This window comes from Heliconius melpomene, chromosome 16 (genome assembly GCF_056956725.1).
Source record: "Heliconius melpomene rosina isolate 202511_hmr_F chromosome 16, ASM5695672v1, whole genome shotgun sequence".
In the NCBI taxonomy this organism is placed as follows: Eukaryota; Metazoa; Arthropoda; class Insecta; order Lepidoptera; family Nymphalidae; genus Heliconius; species Heliconius melpomene.
Genome location: NC_140404.1, coordinates 2,734,381 through 2,759,217, shown reverse-complemented (window position 1 = coordinate 2,759,217; position 24,837 = coordinate 2,734,381).

The window sequence follows — 24,837 nt, the reverse complement described above, 5'->3', positions numbered from 1 at the left end:
CGTTTGCTCTAATATAAAATTTTCTAACATTCGCTGTTTTCTCGTATTAATAAAATTTTGTTTTTAAAAAGAAAATTCAAATCATACCAATATAAATTTACAGTATATACGTTATAAAAAATGAATTTAAAGTTTTTTTCTATAAAAGTGGTAGCAAATACGATAAAGTCTACTAATTAGCTAGATGCTTACGTTCCAGGTGCTATAGAGATAAGCGCTCAGTGCGCTGCATAAACCGATTACTAAAAGAAATAAAAGTCTAGTATATTCTTTTATTGCCACCCAAAAGATATTTTTTAGGGTTCCGTACCCTGAGGTGCAAATAGAATCCTGATAGGTTCCCGATTTATAAGACTCGATTAAAATATAAGATTTTGACTATACTAAGACTCTGCTGTCTGTCTGTCTGTCAGCAGGCTTCATTGTTTTTGGATGATTGGAGAATCGAGGAGTGGATCGATCTCCATTCGTTCGCCTTGTAGCAAAAACTGCTATAAAAAAAACTAAAAAAAGTAAGCTGACACTAAATTTCCTGTCATTCTTTGCGGGAAAAGCGTGAAGCAGAAAAAAAATATTACCGTTATATATTTTTTTATTATCAAGGTTCACTTTGTCCACTGTTGATGTTCCGTTAACGTAAAGTTATGTTACATATAGCCTCTGGTATCTTCAAACGTGTTTATCAAACTGCTTAGCCTTATTGCATTCTCCCGACGTTGGTACATAAAACAACATGCCAACAGAGTTGAATCTATATACGTTGGCTTGTACTAAGAAAATGTTAAATTTAAAATGCTTACTTATATTAATTAAAAAAAGTTTAGTCTAGTAAATAAATAGATTTTATATTTTGGTACATATAAAAACTTTGAACGTATCTGGATTTGAACCCATGCCTCTTGGAAACCGTTCAAGCGCTCTAACTAATTAAGCCATACGTTCTGGTAAAAGTACGTCAATAATTTTACGTGCCTTTTACAGTTTACTTTGTGTTGCTCTGTAGGGATATTTTCCAAATTTCCGCTGCCTGAAGCTTATTCCTAAGAATGATTATTTATGCAGCAAAACAGAATGCAATATTTAATTCAACATGTTTTAAGTTTTATTGTGTTATTTACAAATTAAACAATGAAAAATGTTAAAACTTTATACCCTGTGGTAGGCGGAGCAAATCTGGTAATTTAGTTTAACGATACTTCGTTCCCCATATTGTGTGTTGAGTGGCGGATCTCAACGCCGCACTTTGACTCGTTACCCAAGCGAGTAAACGAAAAATTAAATTAAATTTTTCGAGTGGGAATTGAACCCATACTGTTGCGTTCACAATCTTACCCCTTCGCCACTGGCCTTTTAAAATAATAGTAATATAGACAACATTTTGCAATTTTACTGACCTATTTATATCTTGCCCCACATTTCCTTATTGATAACAACACAAAGAGCCAATCTCAAGCAGTTCCCAATCAAATATAACGTTCCTCAACCTCAAGTACCAATTAGTGATGGACGGAGAGCCTCAAACAGTTAATAGTTAGATAAGCACTTGTTTGAATATTATTTTTTAGTAAATAATCTAGCTTCTGTAGAATGAAAATCAAAGTTTTACTTAGAGCTTATATAATTTATTTAAATTTTCTTTCTATAATTTATTTATTTGATGTTTAATCTATCGATGCCTATGGGGTAAGAAATACTTATAAAGATACCACTATCTAAGCACGACGATACTAAATGGGCAGCGACTATAATAATCTAATAGCATAATTGGACTCCCACGCAAAACAAACTTCTATCGTATATTAAAATATCAATAGACATCTATAGTTTACGTATGGGTTCACTTAGATATAAGAAAAACGTCCTTTTACCTGATAAGAAATTTGTTTTGTATGAAAAATAATGATTGCCAGCCATTGTGTCGTTTCAAAGTCTATATAGGATTTCTTAGAAAATTATTTTGATGTGACATTGGAGATCAACTTGTATAGAATTGAATATTCCAATATGTGTTTTTATATAATAATATTGAATTATAATATGTGTATATTTAAATTTACCTCCTCCCGCACATAGTAGGGTAGGCAAAAGAAAATTTTGTTAAGACACTCCGTTCTCATGGAGACACTTCCGTTCCCCATTTTCAACCGAATTCTGGAGGTAATATGTATTGAATGGTGGACCTCAACGCCGTTTAGCCTTACCGTAGCTTAGTTTCATTACCAGAGCGAGGAAATTTTTATTTATTTTTAATTTTTTATTTTCTTATAGACCTCGGAAACCTAATATTAACATATTCCATTCCGCCAATTTTCAAAACATTGCTTGTTTATTGGCGAAACTCTACACTGCGCTTTATACTGATATCAGAACGAGGAAATGAAAATAATTCATTCTTCCTAGTGGGAATCGAACCCATAACTCTCACATTTACAATCAGATTCTGTGTCGCCATGCCTTGACGACCACTTATAGTATACGTATATACATATTTATCAATTGGTCTCCTTCCACAGCAGACCCGCAATGTTTATAAAGTAAGTGGATATTGATGCAGTGCAAAATACCGAGTTCTTTTTGCTCGTTTCATATAAGATGTAGGAAAAAACGTGATTTAGATTTCTATTATTACTAAAAATTCTTTTAAAAATAAACATATTTAGTAAAACTCTTTTATTTGCATAATTTCAAAAGAAATTTACGGTATGTTAAGATATCTCGAGAATTTGATTTAGTTGAATTACTTTGTCTTGTAATCGGAGCGAGGAAAGGAAAGAGGAAAGGATTTCTCTCTAGTGGAAATCGAACCCATAACTGCCGTGTTTACAGACAAACGCTGTGCCGTTGAGCTATGGAGGCCACAACGAGCATATTAAATTTTTTATACTTTATCTATTTTTACAGTATTTTTACGACCACTTCTCTGTCAAGGCCTGCAGTAATCCTCGCCCTCAAAAAAGAATTATTTTATCGTTTCTTCAAAAGTCGCTATTTCCGTTAACCTAAGCCTCTTTACGCCTGACTTAACATTTGAATTCGAAAATCTATGAAATATTCAATTGCTACAGATTTACCTTATTCAGTGCGATGTTTATTGTTTTGAAATTCTCATCTAATTAAATTACGTCTCTTTATTTATAAACACCACGTTTCATCACATATCTAGACATATTTTTCAGAGTGGTCTAGACTTTAAGAAGTTTTTAAATTTTTTTAGGATTTCTTCTGGGATGGGCACAACACTATTCCGGGGTGGGCACGGCTCACCCAACACTCTCTATTCCTACATCTTGTCAGGACACTCCATTCTTTAATATTTGTAAAATTTCTGAGACAATATAGTTTCAATATACAATGAGAGGTAGTTGTAATAGAGGTAGTTGTTAATATATTCATTTCTTTGCATTGGTAACAAAGCAAAACTCGTCGTTGAGTTCCGCTACTCAACACGTAGTGCGAGAGTGCCTTAAGAGAGATACAGAGAGTCTTTACAGCAGATTACCAGATCTCTCTGCTTATATTGCTATGTGCAGCGTGAAGGTAAAAAAAAATATAGCTATACATCGAACTATCTAAGCTAACTATATATGAAGTGATGATAATTATCCGACATGTTGTTTTTAACGATTTATTAATTTTTTTTTGCTTATTATGCCTACTACGTTTTAACAATGTTGAAACTTCCATTTCTTAGCAAGATGGTTACAAAACTCAATTATAAAGAAAATCTTTGCTAATAAAATAAACTTAAAAAAGCCTCGCTTGCATCTTTCTTCAAAAGGAAACCCCATCATTCATAACCACTTGAGAAAATGAAAGCGAAACTCTTAAGAAGACTATAAAACGTCACGAAGCTACTTAAAAGTTAATATCTGTCCTTTATACTAAAACGAAGCTACAGCTCTATAGTTTAAATACGAAATTAAATATTTCAATAACCCAAAAGGGAGTCGAACGCACGACCCTCGCGGTTACAGTCACATGCTTAACCTCCGACACTTACATGACCCCAAATATTTGTTTTATTACCTATATAATATTTTATTGTATTACTAGCGGCCCGCCCGCGGCTTCGCCTGCGTGAACTACGTTATTATTCATATCTGTCTCCATGAGTACCTACGTCCTATAAGTGACGTACATGCATAATTTGAGACTCCTAGTATTTGTGGTAACGAAGTTTCATACAAACTTTCAACCCCAAGAACAACCCCTTAGAAGTCGAATATTGCAAATTCCCGTCTTAGCGAGCACCTACGCCCTATAAATAACTCCTATGCAAAAATTGAGATTCCTAGCTCTTGTAGTTTCTGAGATTTCGTGATGAGTGAGTGACTTTTCGATTTTATATATATAGATAGATGAATATCGTATAATCTATTTTTTAGGGTTACGCGCGCTGTATTCCCACACAGCAGGGTAGGCAGAGGGAACCTAGTATTAAGGCACTCCGTCCGCCATTTTCCGCCGCGGAACTCAACGCCACGCTTTGCCTCGTCACCAGAGCGCCCCCCCTGACCCTGCCCCTGTCCCTCGCAATATGATTATCATGTTCTCAATAGTCCCAGTCCTTACGTGACAAGGTCACATCTACCTTTTCAATGCAACAATTCCTTTCAAATATTTCTTAAGGTAATTTTAAACTAATAGAACAATGAATGTAATCTATATTTTGCTAAATAGTTAAATAATAGCATTAATTAATAAACAGACAGAACTGTAATTCAATATTGAAATATTAATAAGGTGCTTAAATAATTATGCAAAAGTACATATTTTGAAGGTTCGACAGGTCTGCTAATGTAACAAATATTTTGGTATATATTAATTATAATAATTATATAAGCTCTTTAGTGGAGAACCATCACTCACTCTCTTATCAGCAACTCTTCGTGTATGAAAAGTTGCCTTTACACTGTCTATTGATTCTACAATGTAAATAATAGTTCCGCATGCACTGCGCCATAGTAACCTGTAACTCCGGTTACAATCTCGGATAGAGACCTGGCTCCAAGCCAAGGCATTTAAGTGACCGAGCCTGCAGGAGGTAATCGTTGAGCAAAGATATTTGGGACGTGGACGTTTCTAGGAGAAATAGTTTTGGTGTTAGGAGTATTTGAGAATAGGATGTCATTGTGATGAAATCAGTTGTCATTTTTATAAAATATAAGGAAATATAAGGGAGCTTAGTGTCTACATAATTCACTGAATTAATATATTTAAGTTTGTTTTTTTTTATCTAAAAATATTTATATTGTACAGTAGTGTAGAACATTGTCTTTGAGTGAACATTTCTTTACATTCAGTAGTTAATTAATATTGAAAACTTTTGAACATAGAATTTTAGCTGTAAATTAATATAATTGGTAAAATGTTAAATAACTATTAATTATATTTACGAAAAAAATTAAAACTTAACAGATTTAATTATTGGGATTTTATTCAAAAACAATAGTCAATCTATTTAAAATAATAGAAATTTATTTTCATCTTCACACAGAGAATGTAGTGTTAAGACAAATTCGAATGACTAATGTGAACACCATTATGCGTTTTCTATTATTTATTCTTTCTTTCTATTTTATCTTAATTCTTATCTATGTTATATACTAGTATTTTCCGTGTTTTGCTTGTATTATAATTTTTATAGTTACTTTATCGACAGATTTTTCTCCATAAAAAAATCATGTCATTAAATATAAGAGATGTGGGTGATTTAGTATAAATATTATTAGATTACACATATTATAAGCATAAATTTAAACAAAAATACACTATTAAAAACAGAATTCCTATAAATATTAATTTAAGCAAACAACGCTACAAATTAATAAGAACTGCCCCTGGAACGTCTCCAATTTGGCACGGTGAGGGCATTAGCAATGGATAAGGCTTTTTCTATCTGATATCCAGGGATTTAATTCGGACTCCACTGGCTTTTTCTAAACTAGACATTAAACGAAGCGTTGATAAACAATAGTATTTTTTGCTATCTAATTCAAGAGATCAAAGTAAAAGGATTCTGGAGAATTGCCAAACAAACTACATAAGCAATCTCTTGATACGATTTTCAATACAATTTGTATATTTATTTTATTTTCTTTTAAGCTATATTGTACAAAATATCTTAAATATATATATAGAGAAAGAAAGAAAGGCTTTGCTAATGGATTAGTCTGTTAATGTGTCTGTCTGTAGAAGCTAATTTTAAACTCCACCCTTACTTCACAGTGAAGTAAACAAAGAAATAATTTCTTTTAATGTCCTTGTTTTGAAAAACGCAGTCTAGCCCCTTATTATTCCATAGAATTTCATACGGTAATACGAATTGTACCTAGAATAGTGTTGTTTTTTGTAAGAGTCAAACTAACGAAAATATTTTTCTCTCTAAATATTTCATTTCTTCGAGTGGGAATCGAACCCATAATGCATTTTTCACGTTTATAGTCACTTCATGCCCCTACGAATCGAAAGGCTTCACTTTTGTTTATATAAAACTTCTACAATTTTTTCATTGAAGATATTTGAGCGTATTTTTATCCATATCGTCTATTAGCGTAATAAAACTTCATACATCGTGCCGCCGTCAAGAAATCCATCAAAACTTTCCGTGAAATACGCACCCTAAAACAATTTCTGATCGAAGACTTTTTCGATTTCAATGAATATCTTATGCATAAATCTGTTTATTTTGTTTTGTATACACCTCGTATTTACTTTTTCCTCCCAAAAATCAAGCCCTGGCAAATTTTGTTTTAAAATGAATTCAAGCAATTTTAGAAAATTATAAACTAGACGAGCCTAATATACCTTGTATATTTTTTATCTTTATTTTTTTCTGCTACACTCCGTATCCCGCATATAAAATGGTAAGCCTAGTGTGAAGACACTTCTCTTTCCACTTTCCGCTGAGTTCTAAATCTAGTCGCGATTTTCCTCGACACCAGAGCGAAGAAATGAAAATATTAAATATTTCATTTCGTCGAGTGGGGATCGAACCTACAACCCGTCACGTTAACAGTCATACAATTGTGACCCTGTGCCATGACTGGCCTCAATATATTTTTTATGATACAGTAAGACGGACAGTCCCAAAGGGTTTCAAATACCTTTTAGAAATTAAAGAAATGTTACAACGAAAAATAAAGGTAATTGTCAATTAAGGAAAAACTTAATTAATTAATAGGTTCCTTTTAAGCTTACTTCCTTCCTGAATACTTCAGATAAATTAAGTAATTAGAAAATAAGTTGTTCAGTATAAATATGTAGGTACTATTTAGATATATTTGGTACCAGTTAGTTTACTAATTAAATAAGACTATAATTTTATCATGACAGTTAATTATTATTAATTTTATTTTTCGATCATTCGCGAAGCGAGCAGTGGGTGGTTCCCCAAGTCTATGTATAAAAATCTTCCGTTACTGAGTAACTCAGCGCACAGACGTAACTACTGGACTTAGAAAGTAAAAATTTGATGTATATAGTGGAGGACTAAGAAGAGAAAAGAACTTCTCCAAAATCCTACAGAAAAAAATACCTGCACAATTCGGCGAGAAGTGGGAAACAGAAGTGTCGTTATGGGAACGGAGAGTCTTCACTAGAGACCCAGGTACCCAGGTACCCGTTCTATTTGCGGCATACAGTTTAAAACTGAAAGATAAATATATTTTATAGTCACACAATCGAAGTTGCGAGTTACTTGTCCAATATAATATTGACTACGAATTCACTTACTTTCTTAAGTAAATCTTTAGGGATACAAACTTCGAGCATATCGATTAACATACAATGTTTAAAGGCTTGACTTGGTTTCAAGACAAATATTACAATACGAATATTAAACAGACCATAGTTTAATTCAGGAGAGAAAATGGAACCACTCGATGCCAACTGACCTGATTTCAAATCTCACTGTCCTCCACACACTATTCCGGACTGGATTTTATAGCGGTAAGGAATTATAATTAATATTTGAATATGAATAGGTAGAGGATGTCTATTTAAAATATTTTAAAATCCGAGAAAAAAATTGTGAAAAAAATTGAACACTTATGGCATGGTAATATAAATATTATTGAAATGGAAGAATCATTATTTCATTACTTTTAATAAAATTGAAACCTACGTCCATAGTTTACAATAAGACCTTTAGTTTACGAATCCAGTGGGACGACGACAACTGACGCCCAGTGTGGGACCATTTGCATGTCAAATTATATGCTACCTGAGACGTGGTCTGGACTATGTCTCTTAGATAACTCAATGATAGTTTCAGTTCTTCAGTTTTCGCTTTGCTTATTTGTATTTAGGAGTTTATTTGGAGTGAGCATTACAGTGACTCTAGAGCTGCTAAAGAAATGATTCTAGAGCTGTTAAAGAAATGATTCTAGAGCTGGTAAAGAAAAAATTTGAATGAGTAGCAACCTCAAATTACGAAGCAATAGCCATAAAACCTTTTGCAATAAAAAATAGTATCATTTTATTCTTTTGTGTAATATATTCGTTAAATATTCAATATACTACAAGGGAAACAAGTAACGAAATACAAAACTTTTTAAAACAAACCGAATAAAATATTGAAGTATTTTACAGTACATTTATTCTCAAAAATATAACTTGTATTTGGTAAGAGTGGGCATTGCATTTTTAAAGTATGCAGTGTATTTCCATCTTCATCGTATTTCATATTTTAATTGTATATCCTGGCTTAACCTAAAAGTTTAAAGTAAATATTTTATTTTAAATATACACATATGTACAGATATATGATGTTCTTTTAATATTTTCTTTACAACTATACCATATATTAAATTAAAAAAATATTTAACTCTTTATTATTTTGTTATAATGATGTATATGTATCTATATGTCTAATAGTTTTCAAGCTGATAACTGTAGATAATAACAAAATAAGCATCAGATATGTATAATATACTCCTTAATAAGACGGTTGTTGATTCAAAGTCATAGTCCTTCTAAATCATCAATTTCTGTCGGTTTGACCACCAATGATGCTTATGTTCAGCCCTATATGGTCATAGGCTTCGCTCATCATTCTCTTTGTTAAAAAAATAAAAAATAACTGAAATAAATTCAATAATTCTTAATTTCTTAATATAAAACGACCTAATACCCCATACCCGTTGACACGTTTACCATTAATGTCGCAGAACGTCAGATGTTACACGATACGACAATGTTTACAGTTATTTATTGTACGTGTTAAGGGAAAATACTCTTTATAGCGATGTAGATAAGGATTTAAAATTTATTTTCTAGCCGCAACATACGAAGACCTGGTAAATTTGTGTAGGTTATCCAATTGTTTGTAATTTATTAAATATTTTACGTTATTTTATTAATCAAATTGCTTAAATATTTATTTAATCGACTGAATTTTAACAGTGCAATTCAATTTTATAAGATTCTACTTTATTGTAACAGTGGTATGAGGTTTCATGAAACACATCTTCGGCGCAAAATGTGTGTGGTTAGGAGTTAGATTCTCACTCTATGAAATTAATTATTTTTATATCTTTAAATATATAAATAAATGACTATAAAAACATATTTAAAAGCGTCATAATAAAAAAATGTATGTGTTTTTTACTAACAACAACGAGACGAGTGAATCAAATTTGCTTTTTTCTCAAACTAAAATTTCCTCACTGCCTTAGCTCTGTCGTTATAAAACACTTTCTTGTAGTGTTTATTTAAAAATACTGTGAAGTTTTGGTGCTCTTGAATGTTCTACAAAAGACGCGCTTTAGTTTGAAAGAGCGATATTACAAACAGAGAATGTTTTATATTTTCGTATTCGTCTTTTGACATTAAATGGTTGAAGTTAACTGGTAGGGAAAAGTTATATTTTAGTCAAAGAAAATATATAAAGAAAAAGTATGTATTATTAGAAATCGGAAACGGTTAGCGTTATTTAAAGAAAAGACGATAAAAACACATACCGTCTATATGTTTCCAACTTAATCGGGTAGAGGTTTCACGTAATTACAACATGTATCACTCAATAACAACACTATCGCCTACAAGAAACTGTTGCCGTTTGACACAACTCCACTGCTTTTATTGTCTTTTTCACCTGAGTCTACCCACTTTTACACGAGTACGCCAACAGTATATACATAAACATCAATCTATAACAGTAACCAGTTTACATTCATGTCTATCATTACTTTTTAAAATTGATTTAAAAATAACATATTACTCTGAGTGAGTATTGCACTCTGAATATTGTACTATCGTAAATTATTTGTGAATTTCTACTGTTTTGATTAGCATATAACTGAATTCTTAACGGAAAATGGAATTTTAATGAGAAAATAAAAGAAGAAAAGTGCCGAACTTGAAGAAGATTGAACGAACAATTAGGAATAGTTTTGAGTGAAACTCAAACTGTTATTCTTCAATTAGGCCCCGCCTGCCTGAAAGTTGACATAATTACTGTCTCCAACCAAAAGTTTTTACTAAGAAAACTATATTTGATTGGGCCTTTGGGAAAGAATAATAGGGATTGGATATATTTTGATATATGGGAAAGATATTTGTTTTAGTTTAATGTATCGCTGATAGTGCATAGATATGCTTACACAAGTAAAAAAAATATAGTGTATTCCACTAACGATATGATCGCTGGTTCAAATACTTTTTAAAATAAAAACTGCAAAAAAAAGTCTTTAGTAGACGCTCAATTCGATCTTTATTGATTTATTGTTTCTTTTACTTTGATGTTTCTTATATACAAGTATCTAAGCATAAATAGCTTTAGCTTAATAATAATGCTTAAATACAAACAACAATTTCCAAAACATGGCTACCCTAATAACATGTAGGCATAATATGAACTTGAGAAATTTATGTGACAAGCGCAGTAACTGGTGGTGTTGCGAATTAATTACCGGGACGCGGGTTGCGGTTAATTACGCACTGAGGGCGTCAGCGTCTGATACCTGAGCCGACCCTGGCAACCCTGGCAACCCTGGCAACCCTGACAGCCCTGACAGACATACAAGACGGAATACAAAAGTACTTATATCTAATCCCCGTAAATAACTAATGATATGGCTTCTGTGGATGTTCTGTTCTCTTGTAATGGTGATATGATAATATGGTGATACTATTGTGGAGTGGTTGGGGAGTATTTGACTGTATAGTGTACGGATATGCTTATAAATTTAGTGTTTGGTGATGTTTAGGGTAATAATGAAATATTCTTACTTTTACATGTTGTCTCTACCTTAAAAATTATATTTATTTTTTATTGGTTTTTGTAAATTATACTCAAAATTTTAAATAAAATTAATGTAATTGTAAAGTAATGTAAATATTTCCCAACGAGAATACTACGGAAAATATTAATAAATTATAAGCAAAAAATCATTTTTAGAAAAAGCTTTTATTTATACGCTTTAAAAAGGAGAAAATAAAAAAACTTTTATGATCATATTAATTGTGTACAATGAGGTTATGAGTTGATAGTTAAAATTTAAAAGACAAATTTTATTTTCTCCTTTTTAAAGCGTATAAATAAAAGCTTTTTCTAAAAATGTTTTTTGCTTATAATTTATTTTTTACTTTTTAGTTACCACTGGCTAGGTTTCTCACACTAGAGACATGTACCACGATTCCGCTTCTATGGTTAGGAATGCTGTTACTAGACCCTTTCCGATTACAGTGGGGGTTCACCAGGGCTCGACTCTTAGTCCGTTCTTATTCAATGTACTGCAGCCTCCATGACTGATGATGTATGCCGACGACATAGCACTCATTGACGAGAACCGACTGAGGCTGGAGCGTAAAGTGAACCTCTGGAAGGGTACGCTTGAGAACCGCGGTCTTAAACTAAATGTGTCGAAGACCGAATACATGGCCTGCGGGAGCCCGGACTCGAGCACGATCCTTATAGGTCCTGAGCCAGCCGATAAATCAGAAAAATTCAGGTACTTTGGATCCGTTATCCACGAGTCTGGAGGCATCGATCACGATGTCCATGGCCGGATAAGTGCTGCCTGGGCCAAATGGCGGGAGGTCACTGGTGTGGTCTGTGACCGAAGAAAACCGCCAAGCTCAAGGGACTGATATACAAGATCATCATACGACTGGTTCTTTTATACGGCAGCGAATGTTGGCCAGCACTATCTCGGCACACTCAGGAGTTTCACGTCACGGAAATGAAGATGCTGAGGTGGATTTGCGGCGTAACGCAGTCTGACCGCATACGCAACACATTCGTTCGAGGTAGTCTTGGGGTCCGTGACGTGGCGGATAAGCTGCAAGAGCGCCGCCTGAGATGGTTTGGCCACGTTACGCGCCGGTCTGAGAACTATGTCGGATGCAAGTGCCTTGCTATATCAGTTCCTGGAGTGAGACCTCCTGGACGCCCAAGGAAGCGCTGGTTGGATGTCGTGATGCCGGATATGAGAGCAAATGGTCTAACCACCGAGGACGCAAAAGACCGCGCAAAGTGGAGGTTGAGTAGGAAGGCAGATCCTGGCAATAGCCGGGATTAATACCAGGAGGAAGAAGGTTTCTCACACTAGATGTCATATTATTTTTCTAATTATTCTCGGCAAGCCCTTTCATTTGATACCCGTATTGCAGATGTTCATAAATAATAACTATTCCGCCATCTTAGATGTTCCGCCATATTGGATTTAGAAAAACGTCACATTTTTCGAGTTACTCTCAACGAACCCTTTAATAGATATTCATATTGTAGAAGTAGACTAAAATTAACTATTCGGCTATCTTGGATGGTCCACCATATTGGATTTAGAATGACGTTAGATTATTTTTCGAGTTGCTCTCAATGAGCCCTTTCATTTGATATCCATATTGCAGAATTGCAAAAATAATAACTATTCGTTCATCTTGGATGGTCCCCCATATTGGATTTAGAATGACGTCACATTATTTCCCACGTTGCTCTCAAGAAGCCCTTTCATTTGATACCCATATTATAGAAGTGCATTAAATATAACTATTCCGCCATCTTGGATGGTCCGCCATATTGTATTTAGAATGAAGTCACAAACCTTATCGTGCATTGTCATCCAAACCAAACGTGTATACAAAATTTCAGCTCAATCGTACGAACATACCTTTCATTATATGAAAGCACAAAAAACTTGAATTGTGTCAATTCTATTGGATTTCAAGTGATGTCAAATTATTTTTCTATTTGTTCTCGGCAAGATCTTTCATTTGATACCCATATTGCAGAAGGACATTAAAAATAACAATTCCGCCATCTTGCATGGTCCGCCATATTACATTTAGAATGACGTCACATATTTTATCGTGCATTGTCATCCAAAGTAAACGTGTACACAAAATTTCAGCTCAATCGGTTAACGATATCTACTTCAAAATTGAGCTCCAAGATTTCACCCGAACCCACATACATACATTGCAAGTTAAAGAAAAGCTTTTAAAAATGTAGACGTTTCTTTTCATCTGGTTGATCAATTCATAGCGTTAGCACTTGCGTAACAAGTGCAAGAATATAAAATTCGTTATAATTATGTTCTAATTAAATTTTAATTCATATGTTATAACAATTTAGACATAGTGATAAACACGATTGCTAGTTCGAGGTTCTGGCTAAAAACTTAAGGAGTCCCGAGAGGCCGTGTGTTGAGAGAAAGAGGTAATTTGGAATTTAACCTGAATTTCCCAAGAGATAGGTAAAGGAAACATGTGATAGGGGAAATGTATTGTTGCCTCTTAGATTTAAGTTTATGTTTGCTTTCTATTACTGTTTTTAGACATTTGAAATCATTATTATTTATAACGGCTTGTTATTCGTTATCATTATTCGCATTATGGCGAAAGTTAATATGAAAAGTAATACGTACGTGAAGCTCTGCCACTTAAAATGCAATATCTCGAAAATTAAGTGAAAAGTGGGTAAGAAAATTTCTTAATAATAGTTTAAATATGAAAAATCGTCTCAGGGCAATTATGATCTAAATTCTAAATTAGCATTATCAAACAAAGTAAGTAATATGTAGTCAATTGATTGACAATAATTATTATTTACTTCATACAAAAGACGTTAAAGGTTAAGCAACAAAAAAGTAGTAATTGTTTTTTATATTTAAAATTTCGAAACATAAACAAATAAAAAATAATAAAAAGAATAAAGGAAAAAAACAGCAAAACACGTGAGACATTAATAACAGCAAAAAAATAATACATAATATGCAAATAGCACTAATATAATTACTATAAAACGTATGACTTACGACCTGTTGTAGTCCACTTTAATATATGTACGACACGCACGTCAGTATTATAATCAAAATATGAAATATACTCCATATGAGACCTAGGCCAGGTTTATTGTTAATTCTATTGTTATCTCACGTTTTTTTTTACGAATTATAACTGTAGCTTTTAAGTGAAGTTAAAAATATCTTTTTTCTGTTAATTTTTTGACGTAATCGCACAAGCTTGCGACTGTAAACAGGTTTGTATTTACCAGGAAGAGATTTCTTTTAAAAAAAACCTCACCTTTGTCAATTAAGATTCTTATTGTTGTTTTATTTGCATGGAATATACATAAATAACTATTTTATTTTTTAATAAAAAGATATTTTTCTTTTGTCTCTCGAAACAATTCTAAAAGAAGGTATATATATAACAATAGTATAAATTAAATAATTTTTCATACACAAAAATTATTCTCAAACTGTATGAATGGTAGTTGAAATGTATGAAGTAATAGCTAGAGTTAATGTTAAAATAACAAATGCTTACTAAACTCATGTAATTAAATTAAATACCGCTATTAGTACTGTAGGTTATGTTTATTTTATTTTGAATTTCTACGTTTACAGTAGTAGCTTGTTAATTAAATGGTTATATTGTACTGTATTTATATTTTCTTAAAATATTTTTCTATTCTCGTGTGGAATAAAACTTGAAAAATGTAAAGAAAGCAAGTCAATTGCCAGTGGAATTTGCGGGTTCCGTTTCTATTTCAGGAGTATAGGTTAAATGAATTACAATAAGTACGACTTATAAAATATACGATTTTTTTTGTACTTGTACTAAGTTATCATTTCTTCTAAAATTTCATTGTATGTCCAGGGGAAGTATATAAGTTTTGATTTCGCGGTGAATTTCTACGCAAAAACAATGCTTTAATACTCGTATATTTTGATTGATTTGACTTAGACGCTTATGTTTCATTATAATTCGTGAAGCTGAAAAAAAACATTAAAAATTAATTAAAACGTTTAAAAATTTATTCAAAAATATTTTTGTCAGTTGAGAATAGAAATTTTTCTTTTTATTTTATAAACAAAAGTGAAAAGAAGGTTAAAAAATCACAAGTTTTAATCATCGTATTTATATTAATAATTAATAAATTATTAAAAAGAATATAAAAATCCAAAATCCTAACATTAACTACTCCACATAATAATAATAATCTATTAATAACTCCGTACAATGTAATCTAATTCGTCATCGCTTCTTCCACAATTCGTTTTATCTGACAACGAGCACTCGTGTATAATATCCTAATAGAAGCTTTGAAGGGACATAAATTACTGGCTATTCAAACGGCGCTTATTAGCCGTGAGGGTCCCTCATTCAATCACGGTAAGATTTCCAACTATTAGCCGGATTTATCGAGTTGCCTCATGTTATTAGGTTTCGTATACATGGGTATATGTTATTTTCATTTGGCAGTATTTTATTATTTAATTTTTTGAGGCCAGTATTGGCGTAGGAGTACGAGAGCGCGACTTGACTTATTGGGTTCAATTTCCACTCGAGGTAATGAAATCTTTTATGTTTGTATTTGCTCCAGGATTCGGTGAAAAGTGGTGAATGGTATTATCTTAATACTAGGTTTCTAGGTCTCCTCTGCCTCCCCAGCTGTATGCAGAATATAGGGTGAAGCTATAAAATATATCTTAATTTGTGGGAATTGAGTGTTTGGACACTAGGTTGTATGTGCCCATTATTCTAACTTTAATACGTAAAAATTTTCGTCTTGTTTATATAATGAATCAGGCTCATCATTTAATTTTTCGCCTCACAAAATACACATAAAACCGCAGTACTTTTACTAACTTAACTATTATTTTGGTCCGAATGTGATGACATAAACCAAACTATGTATATAAACTTTATGATGACACATGACTGTCACATTGTGTCATGTTGACTTAAAAGAACATAAAATAAAACTAGTGAATACGCGTATAAAGTAGAAACTCTGGTAGAATAGAAAGACTAGAATATTCTTTTATTTTTCAGCTTTTAGCGTAGGTGTATATATATAGATAGATAGATTTGGATTTAAATCTGAATCGTGATATTATTTAAACGCGTTATTAGTAAGATCTCAAGCAGGGATTTAGAGGTGGCATGTCTCATTTTTTTTCGAGAGAGAATTGAGATACTCTTTGTTTGGCCCAGAAAAATATATTTTATCCTTTTGAGTTTACGCAGCAGGATAAACAGTGAAACTAGTGTTTTTTGTAGAGTTTTGGAATTTTTTCGTGTTAAGTAGCTCAACGCCGCACTTTTGCTTCTACGCCAGGAAAAAATGAAAATATTAAATATTACATTTTCTCGAGTAAGAATCGAATCCATAACCTGCCGTGTTTACAGCCACACGTTTGTTCCCCTGAACTACAACTGGCCTCAGTTTCCATAAACAATAAATTGTACAATTACAAATATAAATGAAATTATAGCGTTATATAGCCCAAAACACAAACAACGACGTGGCTATGCGAAATATGAGTATTTCAAAATATTTCTACATATTAATATGATTATTTCAAAAATATTTTCTGGCAACTGAAATAAATAATTACGACTTTCATCGAGTTTCAGGAAAATAAGCTTTGTATTTACATGTTTTTAAACATGAGCCTTATTAAATAAAAATACGAAAGAATACACATTTCGCTTAGTATTTCTCATATTTTTTAAATTTTTCTCATGTACCTGTCGTAGCTCATCCTCTAGGTGTTCAGCATCGCAGAGGTGAGGTTGGGCTTTCTGAAACAGCAAACAGCATCGCAGATTCATTTTTGAGGTTTAGATGTGAAGGTATTGGAGTGCATGGGCTTAAAATATACTGTACCATTAAGATTTTTTATGCAATACAAAGTGCGGCACAGAGTTCTGCCACTCAGGAGTGTCTAAACACTAGGTTTCGTCTGCCTACCGTAATGTGTGCGGGATACGGATTTTTTTTTAATTTAAGCAAATATTTGAATTCAATGTATAAACATCAACATACATGCATAAATTACATAAAAATAGCAAACATTTCTTTCACTTGCTCTCTTGCTCTGCTATCACACTGTTTGAAAAACTTAAATCGAATACACAAAGTTGCTAAGGATAAGTTTTAACTACTTCTTTATGTTTCCTCAGTTTACCACGTAATTTAAAAGAAATCCTCTTAAACAAGATTCTAGGAATAAAAAATACGACGAATACAGATACGTAACTCTAAATAAGAGCAAGTTTAACTAACAATTCATACTATAAATAAATATATATTTTTTTTTATGGAAAAAGGACAAGGCAAACAAGCGTTCGGGTCACCTGATGATGATCACCGCCGCCCACGACCCCGTGCAGCACCAGAGGAGCTACAGAAATAAATAGAAATTAAGATTGGATGCCATGTTCAACCGATGGTTATAAGCGGAATCTTTATTAAAAATACCATTATATTTATTAAAATTGATTGATTTCCAGACCGTATTTTGAAAGCGGCGCTGGTAAAATAATTTCGAATTTCGTTGTGGTGAGAGACTCCTCTCTCTCTCTCTCTCGAACAGCGGAGACGAGCATTAATGCTCATTTCAAAATGGTTCGTAAAACCACATTTGGGTTACGAGTCCCTCGCAGGCTCTTTCTTTCAGGAATCTCTTTTTTTAAATCAGTGAATAAAAATAAAATATTATTAAGTCCAGTCTACACTCGGTCTAGGCAGGAAATTCCTGAACGCAATCACAAACGCACATGTCACCTTCACTGATTGAACAAGTTAAATCGAACGCCCAACTCGCTTACGGAGAACTAAAAAATCCCTCCATGGAAACTTTTATGTAGTTTCGGTAATAAGAAAACTAATGTGATCAATTATTTACTTTGTTAGAATAGGGAACTTTCCTTATTTCCTTCTAACGTAAAAAAATATGGGGTTTTTTTATTATTAATTCATTTTGGATGAAATCATTTGTTTAATGAAATTTAAAGCTTATTTGTAGTTGGTATGTTTATTTGTTTATTTCTGTCAAATAAAAAAAATAAATTTTCACGAAATAATTGAATATTTAAAGCATTTACGTTTCCTCGTATCACAAAACATTTTCCAGGCAATGCCTGGAATTCTCGCGAAAATAGCGAAATGTTGGAAAAAAGACCGGAAGTTATTTTTTTAAAAAATCTTTCAAGGAAGTGTGGAACGAAATTGTCTTAATGGGAACGGCGTTCCTTAACACCCTCTCCCTATGTTCCCTCTACCTACTCTGCTATTTCCGGGATAAAGCATGATGCTCAAAAACTAAAAACACGTTATACCTATATCTTATAAAAAACTTATTCTGTATAGTTTCAACAGCTTTCATATTAGCCAATAATGTAGTTTTTCTAATATGGATGGCCGAGGATTTATTTATTTCATAATAGCAAGCGTGTATCTGACAATGTTCATTATCGCTATTTCCAATAAGCCACAGAGTAGACGCAACGATATTTTATTATGTCTTATAATTTATTGAGGAGACTGATTAAATATCAGGCTTTTGAAATACCAAATTAAAGGCCAGTTCTTACTCAGGGGTGACTGCAAACGAGATTGGTTGTAGGTTCGATTCCCACTCGATGAAATGAAATATTTAATATTTTCATTTCTTTCGCTCTGGTGTCGACGCGAAAGTGGCTTTGAATTCCTCCACTCAACACGCTATACGTCCAGAATTCAAGATCTAAGATTCAGAATTTTTAGTACAACACCACTTAACAATAAGTCGTGGTCACAGGCAGAGAGGCAGATTTATAATTTGTTTTTATCACGTGATAGGCATTTGGCGTGATAGGATTGCTATTTATACACAAAACATATAATATATTCTCTAGGATCAGCAGAGGGAACCCCCTTCCCCCTAGTGCCGGTTCCCTAGAAAAATAAAACACTACGTCCATTATTCTTGGAGTAGAATATGAACCCACTTCTATTATATTAATTTCATTCTACATCAATACTTTTTTAACGTAGAAGCTAACGCTAAAAATATAATGGAATATTAAATTTGATATTTTTTCATATAAAGTTTGACATTTTGTTTTATCGCCCGGGGATTACAATTTCAAATTACTAGAACAGAGATTAGGTCAATTTGTCCCTTTTCACTTTTATGTGCCACTTGAACTTTTACATCACTTACGTTTTATTTAGCTTATTTATTACTATTCCTTTTTTTGCTTCACGCTGTATCCCGCACATAGTGGGAAACAGCGGGAACCTAACATTTTCATTTTCGACTTTCCGACTTTTCTGCAGACATTTTGATCCCAAATTCCGTCTAATTTTAGAAACATTACCTTTTGAGTGGCGAAACTCAACGCCGCTCTTGGCATGTTACCGGAGTATTGAATTAAAAATAATTAATTTTCCTGATTAAGAATAAAACTCCACAGACAATCCACCATGACGGTCTCGTCAAATGAATTTTCATTTTTCAACCCAACAGACATAATGTATTTTAAGTATCAAAACCCAATATCCAATAGACGAATTAATAAGATAGAGTTCCTCGAATGGGAATCGAACCCACAAACACACGCTTGTGCCCTTCCACCACGACTAATCTCATAACTGGCGTCTGCTATTTATGAAAATTAAGAAAATAAGGTAAACCTTCAAAATATATAACAGTGGATTCCTTATCCGCGTTGGCGATGGCTAATGGAATAACAGATGAAATCAGCATTGTCAGGCGCACGCTCATATCTTAATGAGGGGAAGTCAATAAGACTTCGTGACATGCATGTTATTTATTGTGATAAACGCCGTTATGTCATTTTAGTAGTTAGATTATTGCAGATTTTCGGCAGGTTATGGGTTCGATTCTCACTCGAGGAAATGAAATATTTTAATAATCATTTCTCTGGTACCGAGGCAAACTGCATCGTTGATTTTCGCAACTCAACACGCATTACCTCCAGAATTTGGCTAAAAGTGGGCAGTGGAGTGTCTCAATACCAAGTTACCTCTGTCTATCCTGCTACATGCGGGATACAGCGTGATGCTAAAAAAAAAAAAAAAAACTTATAATTAAATATTCTCATAATTTTGTAAGCATCATCAATTTGGCATCTTTCCTTTGGCGTAGTACCGACGACGACTTTCGACTGTCAGACTCAGTCTTAAACTAAAGAGCAATTAGGTCTCGTGTTATTAAGAACGTTTACCTAATGTTAATTATGTTTTACAATTAATTATTTAATATTGAAAAGTAATAGGTATGCTTAAAATAATTTTAATATAATTTTGTAACATCAATTGTTTTTTTTTTATTAAAATAAACACATTTCATTAATAAGGTTTCATGTATCTATGAAGTCAATGAAAAATCTAATTGTAATTGTTTGAAGTCATAGTGGCTCAGTGGGAGTAGGTTAGACTGTAAACGTAATGTTTGTGGATACAATCCCCACTCTGGGAAATCAATTACATATGCTAGCTTCTAAATCTATCTGTGACAAGTCAAAGTGCTATCAAATTCCGCCGCTCAACACTTAATGTCTAGAATTCTGTTGAAAAGCGGAGAAAAGTCACGAGTAAAGCTAACGAGAGAAAAACCTTCGCCTATACCTTCTTGGTTTTGGATAAAACGTCTTAAATGATCCATTATGGGGTGAACCTTTTTGCCGCGCGTGGTAACGGATGTACAGAACATTAATCAAAAAATTTCTTCCTTTTATTTTGAATTTTAAAGTGAAATTTTATAAACATAAAATAAAATATGTGGTGCTAATATTTTTATATTATTTAACATTAAATTTTTATTATATTATTTTTTTTAGCTTCAGTCCGTATTCGAATATAGCAGAGAAGAAAAAGAAATCTTAGTGTTAAAACATTCCGTTTTCCAATTTCTAAACATTTTTCGAGAAATCCCATGTTGAGTAGCGAAACTCGACGCTTATTTCTGCATTGTTTCAAGCAATTCAATATAAAGTCTCAATTTAATTCTGTTTCTAAATAACAATTGCCCGAAAATAAAGTGAATTTATGGCCAAAATTTACTTATTATCTTAATTAGAAGAACCCTCTGTATTTTACAAGCAGCATATTTTAGAATATTTTCCAATATTAAATATTCAAATACATATTCTAGATACTATAATAAATTATACTGTAATAAAGTATCTATGTTTAATATAATAAAGCTAAAATTATTGTTTGGTTAAGCGCACTAACCTCGGGAAGTACTGGTTCGAATTAAAAAAAACTTTTGTGTTGGATATTCCATCTACGAAAGTAAGCTTAACATCACATTTATCATTTTCATGTAATCCAGTAATCATGCGGTCAGAATTACACTATTAAGAATATTAGTTTATATTGCTATTCCTATCTCTCTTGTAAAATGTCTTATTTCCACTATGTATGCAATAAAGAGTTTTATCTATCTATCTATCTAAGAAAATATTGAAAGATAATTTTAAAAACTTTTTAGTATAATCATTAAAAATATACTCACTTAATGTAATTAGCGTTTCTCAACTGTGCCATGGGAATAGAAACAAATTATTGTCGTAGTTCAACGACGTAGCGTCTGACTGTAAACACTATAGTTTCAGATTCGATTTCCACGCGGTGCAATGAATTATTTTCATCTCTTCACTGTGGTAGACAAAGATAAGAACGTTGAAAAGTGTGAAGGCGAAGTGTGTTAACACTAGATTTCCTTTGCCCATATCCACCTCGCCATGTACGAGTTACAGCTAGCTAAAATATATATATATATATATATATATATAGAGAAACAAATGAAAACATAGAGTCAGTCAAGGAGAAGTATAATAAATACGTACGATAAGCCTTCGCTTTTAGAACAACTTTGTTTCAATTTATCGTCGACGCTCGTAATACATTTAAAGTTAGCTTCAGAATGCTAATATATTATTATTATTTGGATAAAATATATTATGCAAGAAGTTATTTGAGTAATCAAAATCTATTTCCATGTACAAGGTAGTAAGCCAAGAAAAAATAGAATGAAGACACTCCCTTCTTAATTTTCCGGAAGAACTCGAGACATTGTGAGTCGTTTGGTAGTATTTTTAACCGACTTCTGTAAGTAATGTGAGGTAACCTCAATCCTCAAAACCTCATAACTTTTGACTGGGTAAACCGATTTTGAAATTTTTTTTGTTTGAAAGGAAGCTTCCCGAATGGTCCCATTTTTTTTGGTCCATGTCTGACAATGGTATCTATGAGAAAATCACATAAGTCTTAAATTTGCATTAGGTATGTGCGCGACAAATAGACGAATAACTCAATGTCGCGCCAACCGATTTTGATGATTCTTTTTTTATTTGAAAGGAAACACTTCAAGGTTTAATTTGGTGAAAGTTTGGTTAGGTTCCGATTATGGGATCCGGTGAAAATTGAGAAAGTTTGTTTTTTTTTTGGTAAAAAATTGATTATACTATAATAGTTACAAAAACTTTTTAAATTGATGTCAGAAGTTAGATTCCTGATCGTTGCATTTCTTTTCGACCAACCTCAAAAAAGGGGAGGTTCTCATTTTCAACCAACTTCAAAAAAGGGAGATTCTCAATTCACCCGAATATTTTTTATGTATGTTCTTGTCAATATACCAAAGTGTAACTTTGCACAAAAATAATACCTAATTAAATAAAGTTTTACTTAAGACAACCACAACCACCCGTTGACAACCACTACCACCACCATCACCACTCGATTAAGAAGCATCATTTTAAGATCTACCCATCACTTAAAATTGTAAAATAAATTAATTTTTAACTAAAAGAAAACCGACTTCTAACAACGAATTAAAAAGTGAAAAATAATTATACAAAGATTTTATAATTTTGAAGTCGGTGTCGAGCTAATGCTACAACACCTTTACTACAATATCTAATAATAAGCCTGTTTGTTTTACTGAGCAGCGACTTCAAAATTATAAAATCTTTGTATAATTATTTTTCACTTTTTAGTTCGTTGTTAGAAGTCGGTTTTCTTTTTGTTAAAAATTAATTTATTTTAAAAATATACTGGAAGTGTATTCCGTTCTCTGTTTTAAGGAATGGAATATCTTAACACAAAGTTTCCATTCATTTATCTACCCTGCTATGTGCGGCAGTATAAAAAAAGCCTTAAAATTGTAGATTACAACAAAAAAAAATATTTTGCTAACGCTTCATACATTTACAAATACTGCTAACACCTAATAAAAAAAATTAGACTCGTAAAGGAAAGCGAAAGATTAATGATGCGTAAAAAGGATCTACTTTAAATAATGGGAAAGGAACCTGACTTGTGTTTTTATATTTTTATTTATCTGCGTCGTTAGGTATCGATACGAATACATTTGTTTTTTTTATAGCTTTTACAATTTTTTCCTTTGCTCAGTTTTTGACTTAACACGGCTGGATGTGAATACGATGTTTTATTTATATAAATATTTATGATTATTATGTTGTTTCTATATTACATTTTTCTTTTATATTTTACTTACCGTCGTGCAGGTATCGTTTACGTTCCGTACAGGTCGCCGTGGTGCAAATGTACAAGCGTGCAGTGGTGTAGTAGCAAGGGGGGCATCATGCCATGGGCGCCGCTCATAAAGAGGCGCCAAACAATCTGCAAAACTATTTAAACATATATATGAAATTATATTGTGTTCGCCTGGGGGGCGCTGTAAAAGTATGTTTCCCGGGCGCGAGTTGAGCTTGCTACGCCACTGCAAGCGTGCAACGGGAAACGTGACGGCAGTGGGTTCAATTCCCACTTGGTGATCGAATTTTTTATTATTTTTTATTTGTTAGCTCTGGTAATGAGGCAAAGCACGGCGTTAAGTTCAAAAATAGAAGTAACATGAAAAATGAAAAATTTTAATTGGATTTTTATTTACGTCATACAAACGATCAAATACTATGTACGACTCGTACATCGTAATGTAAAGAGACAATAACTCAGTGTAAACATTGTTAACGTGGCGTCTACCGGTGAATTGGGAAACCGTTTGATAGCTTTCGCTCTCTATTCATCGGACAGGCCATTAAAATGAATAGAAAGAGTGAAAAGCGAATTCTAATTTGATATTACTTAACCTATTTAGGTTTGGTTTTTCACGTTTTATCTTAGATACAGGATAGAGGGGGTAAATTAGAGTCAAGATTTTGCGTTCTCCACTTTGGTAACACATATAATAGGGTAGATAGAGAGATCTTGGGTGAACCTTTCAGCTTCAAGCTGTACAGCTGTACCCCGTATGTAGAAGGGGTTACTACATACGCTACTACTATTGTGTTCTCAGCTTCCTGCTGCAGTCTCGGGCCTGTCCGTGTGGTCAATGTGACCAGAATCTCGTGTCTCTATTAGAAAGAATAATGGAAATATCAATAAAATATGATAATCGAATAAGCAACCATCGCGATTACACTCAGAGGTTTTTTCACTGCGCCAAAACGATCTTTTATAGATGGCAGCATAGCCTATGTATATCAGTTATCAATATCTGTCACCATATCTACGCATAGAGCCTAATATGATCAAACCCTGAGCTACAATGGTTCGTATCA